Below are 12,496 nucleotides of genomic sequence, written 5' to 3'. Positions count from 1 at the left end.
CCAGATTCTTCTGAATAATGCATGTCTACAATATTTGCAATTTGTTCACAAACTTTTAGTTAGCAGAAATATACAACTTGCAGTAAATAAAGTATTAGGAGTTATTTTTTCACCTCTAAGACATTACTTGTGTACAATAAACATTTTATTGAAATGTTGGAAGGATCAAGCAGGTCATGTCTGAACAGCACTTTGAACAAGTCAGATCTGGAAAGCTATTAAGACTCCTTGAGATGTTAACGTTTCAGCCAACTTGCACTAAATTTGCAAGAAATGTTCTATGTCTGAGTCATCTGAGATTTCAAAGATATGATACAAGATCAAACTCAGTGTTATACAAATGGATATCAGAACTAGCAAGAGAGTCTGCAGTTATCTGCTGTCCATTGTGCCTGGAAGTCCTGTCAGTAAAAAGCCCTTCCTTCCTATCTTTTGCAAGACACATTAAGATAAAGATGTTTATACACATAAAGATTTAGCTGGGATTCATACTCCACCCAGTTTGCTTTCTATAACCAAACCTTCTTTAATTGCTACAAGAAGGTAACAAAGATTTCCCTAGGGGAATGGGTAGGAGAGACAGAGATAAAAGAAGGAAGAAAAAGCTGTCCTGTTAGTCTAATAGACTCTGCACAACACTATCTAGCAAGCCAATACCATAAAAAGAGTATCATACTAAACAGGTTTTTGAGTGCCTTGGGACAAAATGGAACGTGTTGAGTGCACTTCTGTAAACCTTCTTTCTCTTATACAGGAGAAAAGTCACTGTTTGGTATTAGCTATCCCAGGAAGGGTAGAGCTACATCAGCGTCAACTCTTATAAATGCATTACTCCCCAAGTGATATATTATACAAGGCATATCTTAAGGGGCATAGATGTGAGATAGACAGGCTATGAATGTTCAACAGTGTAGTTCAAATAAAGATATAAGGATACTAAAGCTTATCTCAACTATTTAAAGATTCCTTTTTAACTTCTGCCTCCCATATTTAAATTCAGTTATTCAATCCCAGCCTAGCTAGTTTTTCCTCTCTTCTTAATCACAAATTTCTCCACAGACAGATATCTGAAACCCAGTTCACATGGCCCAGTCCTTGACGAACTTTACAGTTCCAGAACACTTTGCACTTTTTCTAGCTTAGCCCATTAGAGAATTGAAGCACTCATAGAAAACTAAGAAATAAAAAGGTAAAAATACACCATATGCTGCTAGACACATGTAGCCAGAAACTCTTACTGAACGTCTGAGTTGGTTCAGATTGCATCTCTCAAGCGATTACTCATTTTTGTCCGAAAAGTAGGTTCATTTTGTACAAGGTACAGCAGATCTTTTGCACAGTGTTGTTAAGTGTGATAACTTCATCTATATGATCACATAAATACAATGCAGAGAATAGAAATAATTTTTTTCTCACAATTTACAGCCTTGATGATTGATATTAAGATTATTTAAATTAGAATGCAGCCAAGGCTGTAACGCTAAACACACATCTATGAGAGAGTAACACCAGAGTATTTGATTGCACTGGCTCTTTGCTTGAGATGTGGAAGACAGATTTCAGTCCTTTACCTGATATAACCATTTCAAACGCAGCTGCTCTCCCAAGAGCGTGCACTAGCTACTAGACATTTTGGTCCTCTTGATATGGGTGTATCTCAAGCATTCCTGTTGAAGTTGCTTCATTGTGCTTAGTCAGCTATTGAAATACTAGGCCCAAGAGAGAAGCTGAACCTATGCCACAATAGCTTTGCTTGACAGTCCTTTGGGTGAATCAAGGTCCTTTTATTTCCTCAGGGAGGAGGCAGTTTAGCATGTATTCGCACACCTGCATAGCTAAAAAAAAAGAAATCTAGCCTGCTGTCAGCTGAGCTGGCTTCAGAGCTGAAAACACTGCAGCCACAGTTGGGTGGCATTGCATTCATTGAGCTGATTAGCATTGCAGATAAACCTAACCAGCTAGGACCATCTGCATTCTGGTAGTGATCTAGGGCTGTCAGGAACTCATGCCCTAGTACTTTACCTTTCAGTATTTTAAGGGGGCTACAAGAAATCTGGAGAGAGGCTTTTGACAAGGGCCTGTAGTGACAGGACAAGGGGGAATGGCTTTAACCTGACAGAGGGGAGATTGAGATGAGACATTAGGAGGAAGTTCTTCCCTGTGAGGGTGGTGAGGCCCTGGCCCTGGTTGCCCAGAGAAGCTGTGGCTGCCCCATCCCTGGCAGTGTTCAAGGCCAAGTTGGACGGGGCTTTGAACAGTCTGGTCTAGTGGAAGGTGTCCCTGCCTGTGGCAGAGCACTGGAACTGCCTGACCTTTAAGGTCTCTTCTGTTCTGTGGTTCTATGCCTGTACATAGCTTGGCATTACATCATGTGGAAATAACCAGCTGGATACATCTCTTCGTCCTCTCCTACCTTCTGTATGCTGACATCATGTCCCTAGTCCCTTGAGGTATGCTTACCTATAAAACATAGCACATCATGGGATTTAGTTATAAGTCACCAGTAACACTGTGGCCTTTCAGATAAGAAAAGGGATATCTTCCTACTGAAGGCTGGGACAGCCTGTCCTTTCCTCACCTCCCTTCTTTCTTCAGCAAGGCTCTGCAGAATTTCAGATTTTGCTGGTATGAATTTAGGCTGAAGCAATAGCCTATTCAGTAACAGATTTTAGCCTTGCCAAATAAGAAGTTCTTTGCCAAGCAGGAAGTCTGGCCAAGTAAGACTAGGAAAAATTCCTCCTGAGACTGAACTGGAGTAAGCAATAAAATTCAGACAGGAAAAACAGTAAGCTCAATGTTAGGAAGGTTCTGCTGTGATAGCAGCTACATAGTGGAATAGCTTCTGAGAACGTGCTCATCCTTGCTGAATGATGAGTAAGATGACTAGACTTTTTTAACTGAAAGTCTGTGATTCACTTAAGAGGATCCCACGTTTCAAGTACTATGCTTGAAACGTCTGAACACTCAACGAAACAAGCATTAGAAAGTAATCAAATCATGGTAGGATTTTCCACTCTTCAGAGGCTTTACTGCAGACCAGGGATACTTTCAGTCACACAGCTTTCAGGCTGAAACTCAGCTTGTAACTTCCTCTGTTTCTTTGAACCAGGTTAATTATTTTAAGGGAAAGAACTTTTGTGATTTAACCTGTTTCATCTCTGCTCATGTTATGGCTATCTCACAGATGTCCTGGATTTTACATTCCTCAAGAGTCCATTTTACCATCCCTGACAGATTAAAGATTATCAGTAGATAGACAATTACTATGTGAAAAATGGGGAACAGTCCAAGAATGAATTTATGAAATTCATTCTTAATAGTCTTTTACTTTGTGTCCAAAAGAAACACGAACTTATACTTTCCTCCACTCAGTTCTTTTGTCATGGAAAGATGGCACCACGTTCGGGATTGTGCAATGCAATTAGAGCCTCACAGGATCAAGATCTTAAAATAATTTCTACTGCCTCATAGGTTCAGTAATTGCTTTAATTGAACAAAAGAAAACATATGGTTTGATACCTAAAGAGCTCCCCTAAAGAGACATACAGTGTTCTTCTAGGTCAAGTACACTCTCTTTTACACTTTCTTTTCGCAAGTACACTTTCTTTTCTGGTTGGCATTATTTTAATGCGGTCAATTAATCATTTTTATGCTGCAGCTCAGAAACATGAAATATATAATGCCCTCTTTCCTATAAATATGGTAGTAGAGTAATTCTTGTGCAAGGTTTCAGTCATGCAACACTGGCCATACAAGCAACACTAAAAAATCTTTATAATTGTGAGAGACACAAGACAAGTTATAGAAAGCTGGGAGAGCAGAGAGGAGTTCTGGGAGAGGTTCACAAGATGATGGCTCCTTTTCGTGTCTGGAGAAGAGTTGAGATGGACACACAGGTCAATCCAGCAACACTGACCTCAGCCATCCCTTCCTACAAGCAGCAATTCAAATTCACCAGAAGCTTTGGTCGAAGCAGAGTCTTCCCCATTGATAAGTAGTCCCAGAATGAAGCTCTGCAAGAATCATGAGCCACGATTTTATACACAGCTTTTGACCCCTTGTCCTGAATGTAGAAAATCTAAGATGGAGTTATCTTTTAAGACGTAGAATAATTTCTTGATCTGAGTAGAAATTCCTTTTCCATATAAGCGTAAAAATACCTTTTCCCAACACAAGCACAATTGACAGTTTGAGGTCTAAATACTATCTATCAGCCAGTCTGCAAGTTTGTGTGGAAAGAAGTGTGCATTCAGATGTTCAGCCCATCTGCAGAAGAATTAATGTACAACCCAAATAGCACTCGGGTATGTATCTCAGTGACCTCAAACTTAACAGTACAAGAATGGGAAAATAACAAAGAAAGTCTTAGAAATCTGGTCTGTTCCATGCTTGAAGAATTAAAATACAAGAAGCTTTGATTTCCCCACTTTGGTTATAAAGTTTAGCTTTGGTTAGGAATCAAAACCTGTCTCTAAGTCTGAACGCTTACAGATGTAGGACTATTTCCAGGAAACCAATATGCCTCACTAGGCCAAATACTATTTTGACTTCTCTCCCCATGCATACCCTAAAACCCAATAGATTTTAGAGGGGAAAGAAAACATCGAAGTCTCAAGAATTTTTATAAACCCCAGCTTGCCTTCTCTAGTGAATCAAAACTACACCAGAATTTGCATCTCTGGTGATTGCTTGAGGTGAAAAGAGGTGTAAATAGCATAGAAAAAGTGAGCCTGGAGAGAATTCAGAAACCTACTTTAAACTGTAATCTCAAACCAGATACAAGCTTGAGAAAGGATGCATGAGCCATGATACAGAGAACTCATTTCCATCCAGCAATTAAGACCATGTTGTCTCAATCAGTAATCATTTGCACGTAATCACCACCCACTCACACACAGTCTGAATAAACAGAAATTCACTTCTTAAATTCCTTTTTTAATTCAGCATCAAACACATTTGTTTAATTAATTTCAAGAGCTTTTGAAATGGAATCAGAAGTCACCTGTGGGGGGTTATAAATAAACTCCACTTTCCAAATGAACAAACACGTATTTCTCAACATCCACCTTAGCCCAGTCATTTCTTTCCTCTGCATGTGGCTACATGAGGAGCGAAGACATAAATAACCGTGTCAAGTATTTGGCAATGACCTCTCTATAATAGTCAAGAAATTGCACATCAGATGAAAAGCTGCAGAACTTAATTAAAAGGAAACACAGTTACAGAGTTTGTTACAGTGGGTTTGTGTGTGTATGTGTGTGTGTGTTTGGTGGTTTTGGTTTTGTTTGGGGTTTTGGGTTTTTTTTGGTTGGCTTTTTTTTTAGTTACAATTTATTTTAAACTTAGAGAAATCCTAAACATCCTCTTAAGGGAAATAAAGGTCTCAGCTATGCAAGTAGATTATAGAAAATACCAAACCGGCATTCAAGGATTGCTTGGTTTAAATATTCCTCTGTATTTCTGCACAGTTGCCCTGCTGTTTGGATTCCCGTGCAACTAATAATGGTGTTGGCTTTTATGGAAATACTTTCTCTTCTTTTTTTTATAAGGAGAGGAACTGTAGCAGAAATATAATTTCTGATTTAGTTGTAAATGTCCAGCACATTCGGTTCTCTTGAGTATGCTTTCAAAAAGAAGGAAACAAATACAGTTGTGATATCAGACTTCTTTGTATCTCTTTTTATTTTGACATAAAAATGAAGGCTGAAATCTCCACAGTAGCATGTAGTCAACCAAAGACACTTGTGTGTGTGAATATACATATGTATGTACTTATAATATTATATGTGTGCATGTGAGTAACACAAGAAACTTTATGAATCACACATCATAGACTTAAGGAACAAAACAACAAGACTACATGAAAAGGGAGTTCCTGAAGGACTTCAGTAGAATTCAAGTCTGGCATTAACCCAAATCAAGGAACCACTTCTCAGTATCTCTCCACAATAATTTGGTTCTGATTTTTTGTGATTTCCTTGAGATTCTTAATCCTGATCAGGTTTAAATAAGGTAGGTACTAAAACTGATCAGCTCTTTAGAGAGAAAGGAAATTCCAGTGCAAGGTCACTACTGCTACTACTGAGCGTATTTTAAAAGAGAACTACCCGGTTTGCTCTCTTGTCCTGAATGTCCCAGTTTGGTGTGGGAGAGTAGGAACTTATTCTTTTAGGTACTGCTTTACATAGGCAGCTACCTGTATAGTTTTGATGTTAGTTACCTACATTCAAGCAGTTGTTCAGAGCTCTGATGCTGTGTGAATGGAAATATTTCCTTAGAAAACTGAGAACAGATGAATGTGAGATTTTAGAAACAGTCTTATTCCTCTCAATATTTCCTGCCATAGCTATAGGAAATGCCCTTTATAGATCCCATTTAGAGATACTTGACTTGGCTTGTCCACTCTATAGGGAATTCTGGGTGAGGTTCTGGCTTCTATTTGGGCAGCCACAGGGTGACACACCTAATTATTAGGTATTCAAATGCTTCACTGGATTTAATCTAAAAAAGTACATTCCTTGGAAATTATGTCAGTGATTCTGACTGGTTTCAATGGGACTTCTGATGAATGAGAACTCATGTCACTAACCGACCCCTGATTAACACAGGGACATTATCATACACCAAGTTTCTTCTGGTTTTGTTACTTGTAACTGGGCAAAATTAATTTGAACTGCTGCCATTGTATTTGCTGGTTACTGTACACTGCTTTAAATCCCACAAATTAACCTACTTAGGATATGAGGCAATGGCAAAACAAGTTTTCTGTGTTTTTTCCCTGAACTTTGTAATCTAAATTCTGCCCAGGCAAATCACACTTTTAACTAATAATATACAGAAGACTGGGATGTAAGATAGATAGGAAATTATGAATTAAGAGACGATTTCTTTGATGTTTTGCAGGATCAGCTTCAATTCTTTTCCCAAACAACTCTAAGAAAAACATGAATGTTTGTTGCAAGGAAGAACAAGCAAAAAGGCATTGATCCTACATGTTTAAGGCATGAAAAAATGAAATTACAATATGTATTGCAATTGATTTATATAATTCTAAATTATTCTTAGGGGACCAGGAGTATGATTTGAAATGCAGACTGACTTGACCAAATCAGATAAATATTCTTTGACTACTCACACTTTGTAAATGGAATGAAAAGTTCATGCTTTCAGCTTAGTTCAGATATGTATAGCTCAAAAGTGTAGACAAGTATTTATAACTGTGTTGTGACTTAATCCCAGTGAGCAACTAAGCACCACACAGCCACTTGCTCTTTCTCCACAACCCACTCCACAGTGGAATGGGGAGGAAAACTGGGAAAACATGTAAAAACCCATGGGTTGAGATAAGAACATTTTTAATAATTGAAACAAAAGTCAATTTTTTGTTATGATGATGATGATGATTATTATTAGAAATAGAGAGAGGAAGGAATAAACAAGGGATGCACAATACAGTTGCTCACCACCTGCTGACCAATATCCAGACCCGAGCAATGATCAGTCCGTTCCGGGTAACTCCCCCCAGTTTATATACTGGCCATGACGTGCCGTGGTATGGAATACCCCTTTGACTAGTTTGGGACAGGTATCCTGTCCCAGCTCCCTCCCAGCTTCTCATGCCCCTCCTCACTGGCAGAGCGTGAGAGACTGAAAAGTCCTTGATTAGAATGTTACTGAGCAACAACTAAAACATTCGTGTGTTATCAGCATTGTTCTCAGAACTGAAGCCAAAACACAGCACTTCACCAGCTAATAGCAAGAAAACTAACTATATCCCAGCTGAAACCAGAACAAACAACAAAGTCTTTATTTCTGCCAACGCCTCGAATACAGTAAAATAAGTTTTCCTCTATAACAGCACATTATTGCATTTCCCTGCAGTCAGAAAGAAAGTGTTTAGCACTGTGGGAGGCATGGAGTACACCCTGTTTTGCTTAGGAAATATCAGATAGACTGTAAGAACAAAGAGATGGGGAGCTGAGCTTGGAGGGAGCAAAATAAACTGGCAATTAAATGAAACAGGAAAAGAAACTGTAAATAAGGAATGTAAACTTAAAATGTGATTCCAGGTGAACATTTCAAAAGATAGATTTACCTGCCCACTTACCAGGAAGTAAGAGAGTTGAATTTGTGACAGGGATTCAGGTATCTCAAGATTTTATATCTGTCTCACTAGAATCTATAATGCCACAGTAACAATATTAACACGCGTTTGTTGGGTTGTTTTTTTCCTTCTGTGTAAGATCTAAAACCTGCAACTTTGTGCAGTGTCTCCTCTTAAAAACTCCCTGAAGAAACTTCTGACATCTCAGCATTTTAATATTTGAACTCTCTGCAGTCATCAAAAGGCCCTGTTTCCCCCTGCTATGAGTAATTTCACCTCTTCAATCACAATTATTTCCCCAAACTCTTACCTAATTTTAAGAAGTAGGTATTCCATATTTTCTCGGTCTTTAATTAAATTTTACAAAACTGTTGTTAAACCAGATTTTATCTGGAAGGATATTAAGTAAAAAAATGAGTCCCTATAAGTTCTTTTTGAAAGATTCTTTAAAACATTAAATAGAAGGTGTGTTTGAGAGTGGGTTATCCATATTCTCTGGTGTATTCACACAGTAAGAAGCTTGTGGTAATTCTCAGAAAATCTGTATTGGCTGACAGCACATGGTTGAAGATGCTGGATACAGAGACATGTTCTATCACATTCCCCCTCAAAGGTAAGTTCCCCTGTCACTGTACAGTCATCAGTGGCTCATGCCACTGGCTCATCAAGTGTCTATTTCATACTCCAGGCTGCTTCAATTGTTCCTAACTGCTGCTCAGAAACTGTCACTGACTGCTCATTTTGTTCAACTAAGAGTGCCCAAAACAAAAAGACATTCCCAAAGAGAAAGAAAAATGTTTACCTGCTGCCGAATCTCTGAAACACAACTCTACCATCTTTCATAACAGCACTTAGTACAAGATGTGTTCGCCTGTCCATCCACTCATTAAACAAAGGAACATTTTCTTTTTATTCTGTTCTACTCATTTGACTAATGAGAATTATGCCAAAAGAGAACAAAAAAGAGGTGAATGAATATGTCAGTTCAGGGAAAATTTCTGCCTAGTCTGTTGCCCTTTTATTTTTTTGGTAAATAAAAATTAAAATGAATAATGCTCTTAAATGCTACCACTTTTCTTTAAAGATATACATAAGAGTATGTCTTTATGACTCCTGACTCCTGTATTTACTGTATTTATTTATGCACTGCATAGTATGCGACTGGATCCCTACTTTACCACCATGTTCAGAATAAATTTTTAGACATTTTTTTCCCCACATGACTTCAAAGCATACATATTCACTGTATTTGTGTAGAATACACCGGCAGAGAGAGTTACTGATGCTGGTGACAATTTTTTCCCCACATGCTTAGCAGATCGCAAGGCGTGTGCTCCCAAAGCAGCAATGACTGCAGTTTTTCCACCTTCAATGAGATCACAACTAGAATTAAAGAATTTTCTCCTCCATTGCATATGATGTTCCTCCTTTTATTGTCTTTTTCCCCCCAATCCTTCTGGCCTAAAACACAAAACCTGATCATAAACTATCTATTTCCCTCAGCATTTCAAGCTAAGTGGTTATCATCTGCCCAGCTGTCAGATTAGAACTCTGTTTTAAAGAACTTTGCAATTCTGACTGAGAAACTTAATTGATTGCATGTTTATAAGAATATGTGTTTACATTTATGTTCTCATTTAAGCATATTCAGATCTTAATGAAGAAATTATTAGATAAGCAAGAAAGTGAAGCTGTGCTAATCACAGCAGAAATGTTTCTGTTGAGCCTAATAGTTTCTCCTTCAAAGCGTTGGAATGGATATCCATCTGTGTAATTCAAACAAAACAATTCCTTAAAAATGTATATTCTCATTTGATGAAATGAAATTAAAATACTCATTCATCCTTTCTCATTTACTATGTTGGCCAGAGAATCTAATTTATGTTCTACTGCAATTAGATATAACTAGATAACTCAGTGCTCTATACTAATATATGTGGTCCCAGCGGCTTGAGAAGGGAGTGTGCGTAGTGATCAGAATTTTACAGCCTGTGAGAAATGAGGCTTGTTTTCCTATGCAATCACTCCTAAAGGGAATGACAACAACAACACAACAAAGCAGTGGGTAACACAGAATACCAAAAATATTTTTTTTTGCCAGGACCAACAGGCTAATTTGTATATTTAAGCGACATCGCCTTGAATGCACACAGTCTCGCTAAATTCAGAAATGAGCTTAGATACAGTACTGTGCTGGGAGGACTTGAAGATGCATTGGAGTGCTCGTAGGAATTTGACATGGTTTGTGCATAATTACCTTCATGGCAATAACAAAAAATACTTCTACAGGGACAGAGAAGATCAGGGGGTTATAAACAGACAATACTGTCTACATAAATACTAACGCAAGACCACTTTGAAAATCTTCATGCACTTTTTCTGCCAGCCTACAGTAAGTAAAGCCCTAAAGTTTTTTAGTGACCAAGAATGCAGCCATTATTTAGAAAGAAAGTCTCAGGAGCAAAACTGGTACTTCCACAGTAAGATGTCTTTGGAGTTAGCTGGTATTTTTTCTAAATAACAACAGTCAGTAATGATTCACACCTTCAGTATGTTGTGCACTAATGCCCTTGATAACCTTTCTTATGTTAATTTCATGAAAAAGAACAAATAACTTCATAAAAATTTGCATAAGTCCAGAACAAGCAGGTTTCACAGGGAAATCTGATACTTGCATCAATTCCATCGCACTTTTCTGATCTCAGAAGAAGGTTGCTGCTGTCCAGAACAAGTCTTTTTTAGTGTACATCCATCTGGGCTCTTGAATTCCAGAATCAAAGCTTTTGATTTTAGTAAAAAGATGCTAAGTCATCCAGAAGGGCATGAGCAGCAGAATTACTGCCTCAAAGTAGCTCTCATAACCTATAAGGCTACATTTTTCCTTTTTGATTATGTTTATTTAGCACTCTTGTATTTGGCTAAATAATACTTGTGCATGATATTGATGCATTCATTTTCCCAGGAAATTATTGAAGTTACAGGTTTAATCAACTGCAGTAATTGCGCCATCCTTGCTTTCAGTAAAGTAATTTCAAAGAACATATTAGCACAATAAACCAAGAAATAATTCATAAAGTTTTATTTGGTCATTCTAGTAGCAGATCTCAAAGAACTATTAGGATCTATCTACTTGAACTTAAAAATAGTATGGATGAAAATGATCTCTACTTACATGCTTGATTTCAGGGTTTCTGTATTTCTTCTTTAGATTAATTTATGCCAGTTTATTTATTTTCATATCAACTGCTACAAACTGAATGCATAATGTACTGCTCCTTGGTTTTGATATATAGATGTTGATTTTCTGAAACTCATTAATTGTATCTGTCTGTCTGAGAAAACATACTACCTTACAAAATTTGTCAGCTTTAATTGACACTGAATTAAATACTGGGGCAAGGGAATAATTTTTCATAAAAGCAAGGACATTACCGGGAGTTGCTGTAATTGCCTTTTCACATGACAAGAAGAAAACTTTTTTGTAAAAGCTCTTAAAGAGCCTCTTCTGATGTTTACAAAGAAAATGTTGTAGAACCAACTGAAAATTAAATTGGCTTAAACACAGTAAATGCAAAAATGAATCCAGGGTATTTTCATTCTTCACTAAGTCAAATGCAAAAAAGCAAATAACCAGAAGCAACCATGAAAGGAAAAGTTGTTTTGTTTTGTTTTCTCCCAGAACACCTTCTGATGTCCAATATTTAGAAGTTGTTATCTGCCACGGTTACAAATTCTTCATTTTAAATACGAAATGGACAGGCTCTGCTAGGGATGTGATACATGTTTAATGCACACACCGAGTGCAGTACTCATTATGAACTTAACTGGAATTCACACTGATGATATCACCAACAGCAGTGAGGATGGAGGCAAGCCAGGCATGGTGGCCTCTCAGATGAGCCTGAGGAGAAAAGCCATTGGAAATAAGCACTGAATCACAGAATCCCAAGGGTTGGAAGGGACCTCAAAAGGTCATCTAGTCCGACCCCCCTGCAAGAGCAGGGTAACCTAGAGTACATCACACAGGAATAAGAGATTATTTTATATTACTGAGCCTTACTGCAAGATCAGTCAGTTTAATTGATGAACAAAAGATCAGTCCATTGGTTCTGGGAACACAGGGTGAAAAAAGCACACATCAACACTGTTAGTTACTTTCAGTGAGCTACATGAGGAAATAAACACATAACCGAAGCCTCTGGTTAACCAGCTTGAGTGAATAAAGTGGGAAATCGAAAGCGGTGAAGAGTTTGCTGAAGACCACTTGACCTGAAGAAGAAAACAAAGAAAGCAAATAAAGAAATTGTGAGCATTGTGAGAGATCCACCTACATGAGCCTTATTAGGATGTATGGTACATGATCCCCAGGGTTCAATAGTTCTACACCTATTG

Source organism: Pezoporus occidentalis, unplaced genomic scaffold (genome assembly GCF_034315485.1).
Source record: "Pezoporus occidentalis ecotype Australia unplaced genomic scaffold, CSIRO_AGI_Poc_V1 ctg22, whole genome shotgun sequence".
In the NCBI taxonomy this organism is placed as follows: domain Eukaryota; kingdom Metazoa; phylum Chordata; class Aves; order Psittaciformes; family Psittacidae; genus Pezoporus; species Pezoporus occidentalis.
This window is presented reverse-complemented; position numbering follows the sequence as displayed.